The sequence below is a fragment of the Ictidomys tridecemlineatus genome, chromosome 8 (genome assembly GCF_052094955.1).
Source record: "Ictidomys tridecemlineatus isolate mIctTri1 chromosome 8, mIctTri1.hap1, whole genome shotgun sequence".
NCBI lineage: Eukaryota > Metazoa > Chordata > Mammalia > Rodentia > Sciuridae > Ictidomys > Ictidomys tridecemlineatus.
In genome coordinates, this window is record NC_135484.1 from 126,545,217 (window position 1) to 126,551,277 (window position 6,061).

At 32.8% G+C, this 6,061-nt stretch overlaps 1 pseudogene; it reads right to left on the reverse strand.

The window, feature by feature from the left end:
• Nucleotides 1-1,832: 1,832 nt before the first annotated feature.
• Nucleotides 1,833-2,853, reverse strand: LOC101957024 (olfactory receptor 14J1-like; annotated as a pseudogene).
• Nucleotides 2,854-6,061: the final 3,208 nt, after the last annotated feature.

Consider the following 6,061-nt stretch of genomic DNA (forward strand, 5'->3'; position numbering starts at 1 on the left):
ACTGACTTGAGTAGAAAAAGATGCCACAAAATGCATGCTTGCTTAGACTGCTCTTGTGTAAGGTGAACTTTCAAGTCAGAGCATCTAGTGCTACAACCAGGTTCTATGCCTACATTCTAGGTGTAAGGGAGCCTGGGAAAGTGGGCTTTTATTTTCTCACTTGGGAGGTAGCAGTAGCAATGCAGAAATCCTCATAATTTATGATATAATTCAAAGACTCTTGGTAGTTGCATTGTATGCTTATCTTGAATAGATAGTGAGTCAGTCAGGTTTTGGAAATCATACAAATTAGGAAATGTTTTATTTTCTTAAAGAGAATTAGCAAAATTTTTGATTTAGAGCAAACAACAAAACTTTTTGGTACTTATTGGAAACAACAAATTGGTTTCACAGAGCACAATATTTTCCAAGTTAATTTGTACATTTTGAATGACTATTGGCCTCAAGACAGACAATATTTACTGAAATGAGTTAAGATGTTAAAAATTTATCTGTGAAAGTAATAGAAGACAACAAAAATGTAAAGAGCAGCTCTTCTACTCAAATATGCAGTAAATTCAATATAATATTGTTTAATTTGCAAAGAATATTTATATATAATAAAGAGTTGAAAGAATAGAATATAAATAGAAATTTATGTATTTATTTTAAAATTCTGTGGGTTCAATAAAGTAATAGGTCAGTGAGAGAAAATTTCAGAAAATTATGTTAAAATATTTCACTGGGGTGAAACTTAAAAAGAAACAAATATAATTCACATGCTATTGTTGTCTGCTTGAATGGCCTCAGAACAAGGAGGTAAAGAGCTAATTGTGAGTCATTTATGATTATGTCTTAATTACCTGAACTGCTTAAGCTTTGCTACCACAACATTAACAGCTCATATTCAGCTTATTTGCTATAAGGTTTGTATAGAAAAAAGGATTGAGAATTTGAAATACAAAGGATTTGAGAAAATGTATTTGCCATCATAAAACAGAATTGTAATACTTATAAAGCTTTTCATAAAATAAGAAATATGTAAAGCTAAAATGAATAATATGGAAAATAAGTATTGTGAATATGTTTAATTTCTTAAGGTATCAAATATTTGAAAATAATTACAAAGGGTAAAATATTGCTATTATTTTAAAAAGTCCCCACAATTTAAATGCTGTGTCTGTATTTTTGTGTTGCAGGCACCTGTTATGACTTCAATCAGCTAATAGTTCTCTGAATATTTGTTGCATGAATTAACAAAATTGTGGTAACAAAATGGTAACAAAATTATCAAATATTTTTGGAAAGAAATATGGTCTCAAGAGCACCAAACAATTTTTGCACTTTGATTTCACAACACACACTTTGAAATTATGAAGAGCTTCTGCCTTCAGCTTTACTTATAAGAGTGAAAAATTGAAAATAAGTAGTCTATGTGAAAAAGGTAAATGATTACTTGTATTTTCAGATGAATTTAATGGATTATGATGCATTAAAGAAAATTAGCATAGTAAAATTATGTGGTTAAACATAGTAATGACCTACAAATTTAAACCAGTATGCAAAACTGGTATATATGAAGATAAAAATTAAGATTAATATTTAAACTAAAATAGATTAAAATGAAAATAGTTGACTTGTTTGGTGGGTGAAACTGTGGGTAAATATTATCACTTTTCATTCTTATTGTTGTAATTTTATTTATACAAAAGTTTTTAAAACATATGCTATGATTTTTTAAAAAAATATTTCAATAAATAAAATGTTCAATAAATTAAGTGAAAAGTTTATTCAATGACAATGGTTATATTACACGTTTATCTACAGGAAGTAATTCTATTGCTTCATTAGCTTCACAAATTGAGGGATGCAATTACCAAAAAGTTCCTTGCACATAATATTGAACAACCACTAACAACAGGACAAAAGTGTATTTTTCCCACAGAATTCTCTGTCCAAAACTAAGTTTCTTAGTGCACCCTTCATGGCCTCATTCCTCAGACTATAGATAATAGGGTTGAGTGTTGGGGGTATTACTGTGTAAAAGATAGATACCATAAGGTCAATTGCAGATGGAGAATCTGAAGTTGGTTTTAGATATGCACAGATGCCTGTAGAGAGAAAAAATGAGACAACAAAGAGGTGGGGCAGGTAGGTGGAGAATACCTTAGAGCGGCCTTCAGCAGAGGGTATTTTTAGAACTGTGGAGAATATGTGAACATAGGAGAGGGCAATGGAGACAAAGCAGGCTAATGCCACCACAGACATGAAAGCAGCTACTCGGATCACTCCTAGGTAATCATTGGAACAGGAGAGCTTTAGTAATTGGGGGACATCACAGAAAAATTGATGGATTATTTTCACCCTACAGAATGTGATAGAAAATGTGACTGCTGTGTACAAGATTCCTGAGATGCCTCAACTCACCCATGCAGCTATCACAGCCCACCTACAATTTCTGGGATCCATGATGACCTCGTAGTGCAGTGGGAAGCAAATGGCTGTATAAAGGTCATAAGACATAATTGCAAGAATAGCTATCTCAGTCCAGGCCAAAGATGTGAAGAAGAAAACCTGCAGTATGCACTGGCCATATGAAACATAGTTATCATCCATCAGTGAATTGTTAATGGCCTGGGGGACTGTGATGGAAATGAAGGAGAGGTCCAGAAGGGAAAGTTGCTTCAAGAAGTAATACATTGGAGATTGGAGGTGCTGGTCCAGTGTTGTGATGGTGATAATGATGAAGTTTCCTGTCAAAGCCACTAGGTACAACACCAAGAAGAGCAAAGCATTCAAGATCTGCAGTTTTCGATCATCAGAAAACCCCAAGAGGAGAAATCCACTCCTCATGGTTATGTTTGTCATAATCATTTGGAAAATGCAAATCTGGTAGCAGCTGGAAAATAAAAGAATATGGGAAATGTAATAGAAAGACACTAAAATAATCACTCATCCTGTTCATCCATTCATCCTTTCAACCATTTAAGGACCTGTTATTTATCAGCTGTGTCCTAGATGTTGGGAAATCAATGGTGATAATACATATTCCTTAAGCACATAGAGCTTACAGTTTACCTTAGTAAACTAGTAGTTAGAGTGCAAAACCGGTCCTATTAAGAAAAAGTCATTGTGTTTGCCCCAGGGATAAATGCTATTCCATTTCTACAGGTGAAAACTTGCTTTTTTTTTTTTCACTAAAAGAAACATAATAATGAGCTCTTAGGAGTTTTTGAATAGTGGATGAATTACATTTGATCACACTGGCTTATTTTAGTAGATGAAATGGCCCTTTTTAGAGGAAATTTTTGGACATTAAAACATGGGGTTGTTGTGGAACAGTGATCCCTGTTTTTGTTCTAGCAAACAATATGGTCATTACAGTGAAAAGCCAAGAGCCAAAATGGGTAGTGTTATTGCTTTTCCAATTAATATTGTATCTAATTGACATGTTGAAATCAAGAGCAAAAATACTTTTACAAGGTAAATACTTAAATACCACTCACAGTCTAAGTGTCTAATTTAATTACATGAGATATTTTCTGATTCTTACAACTTCTGTTTATATCTTCATTTTATTGAACTTGTTTAAGCTATAAAATAGTTATTGATCACTTATTACAAGCAAAGACACTTGTAAAGAAAGAGACTGAATGCCCTGAGGTGGTTTTTAAACATGGAAGGAAAAATACTCAAATACACAACTTCAGAAAGAGATTTGTGGAAAAGCAATCTACATTTCAGAGAATGGAAAAACCAAGTTCGGGTTCATGACCTGGGCTTTTGATCCTTATGAGATGGAAATATCCAAGCATTTATTCTACCCTTAACCAAAATGTACATTGGTATGTGAGAACTGATGAGACATTACTAATGATTCTCTTATATTCCTACACATTTTTCCTTTCATCTCTTAGTACTAGGCAAACTGGGGAAATTGCTCTATTAGTTTTTGTGGAACTTATTCTAAACCACATGAAATCTCACTCTGTGTGTGTGTGTGTGTGTGTGTGTGTGTGTGTGTGTGTGTGTGCACGAAATTCATCTTAGATATATCTGGGAGAATCCTAAGACTTGTGGTGAGCACTCTCTCCCCATTCCTTATCAGTCTACCTTTTATTAAACCATCTAATGCCAATCTCTCCTGTTGACCACCCAGACTTCTGCTGCCTTTGTTTCATGAAACTTCTCTTTCAAAAAGAATGCATCTAAGGATCCTATTTCTATGTTTTGCTGCTTTTATACTATAATTAAAAAAATGGCTGTAAAAGTAACTAAATATTTTAAACTTGTTTTAGTTGCCACAGTTGAAAGCCTCTTTTCTCTTACTCTGTGAACATGAATTCCAAATTTAATTTAATCTACCTATAGTGTTCTCAATTTTTTTTGATTTCTTAACATCTCATACCACATAATAGCAGAGAAAAATAAGAGTGAAGTTATACTTCTAACAGAATTTCTCTAGTCCAAGTTCTACTTTATTGTTCCATTTTCCCCTGTACTGATAAAATAATAAACAGCATGATTAACCATACTTAATTTTGATTCATTTAATATTTTAATCTGCCAAAAGCACATATGTAGTTATCAACAGACAGGGAAGCAAAAAAAATAATAACAATTTTGAGCGTTCATTTTAATAAGACAGACACCATACTAGAGTAAATAAAAATATATCATTTAATTCACACAGGTATTTTTATCTTCTTGGAGTTAAGCATCTTAATCTTCACTTATACAGGAAGTAATTAATGTCCAGAATGCTTAAGTAACAGAATTGAGGTTGAGTTCCAAACCCTTGACCTTTGCAGTTCATACCACTTTCTTACATCTAAAAATCTATAAAAATTAATTGAAGGCATGAAGGAATATTGGATAAAAATCCACAATTACATTCAGGGTTATTATTCCTATAAACACCAGAGATTATTTGAAGAAGTGTTTTTCAGATACTTTATTTATGTAAACAGATAAAATATTAACCTTTCCCAATTTACTGGTTTTCCTTAAGTGGCTCATTATTTTAACACATTTATGTGAATTAAATATATGGATTTTATTAATCTGCTTATTTTCTGGGAACAAAAATTCCTTCCCTGAAACAATGAATACTCTTGCTTTTTCCAAACTCAATTTGAAGAACATAAGGTTCTGTCAAAAATTTCATGAAAGCTTACCCTCTTTTCTTCCCCAAGATTGGAAAACTCATCACAGGTGTCTTTTGTATGCAGTAGCTCTTAAAATCGATCACCAACTTCTCTGACACTTCTCATCTGTAATCACACATATTTTAAATATATCTTATTTCCCTCCAGAGTGTGTGTGTGTGTGTGTGTGTGTGTGTGTGTGTGTGTGTGTGTGTGTGTTTTGGAAGGGGAGAGGGGAACATCTTTCAAAATGAAAACTTGAACTTAATAATAACCAATTAATAAATATACTTCATTGTCTCTACCCCTGGGACTTGGAGTAATTAACATTTCCACACACAGAAATGGTTAATAAGCTGCAGTAGATGTTTGTTATCCCTGCCTCAGTGGTTCTCAAACTTTAGTAGACATGTGAATCACCTGGAGAGCTTGTTAAGACACAGGAACCTAAGAACTACACTCAGAAATTCTGATTCAGAAAGGCTCAAATTCAGGAATTTGAGTGCCTACCATGCTCCCAGGTGTTGCTGCCAATCTGAGTACCATGCATGGAGAACCAGCTTACTAGCTAAATCATGTATTTCTAAAATAAACAGGAAACCTTGAACTTTAAAAAAATGAAATATTTAATTTCAGTCTTTCTGGAATATTAGAAATAAGTGTTTATGTTTGAAATTGAAGCCTACCTCCTGAATCTCAGGTTTTGAACAACTATTTTGGTCATTCATTATGATTAGTAACAATAGTAAAAAAAAAAAAAAAAAGTCTACAAGTCCATCCTAAAACAAAGGTAGCAACTACCTGAAATCCTCTCAGGTGTCCCAGTCTATTAAAATTTATTATTGAAATCTTTACAATAACTTTCAAAGTAATTGAAAATAAATGTAAGCCCACAATGTACTTTTGGTAATTTCTGAATTCTCTTACCATCTTTT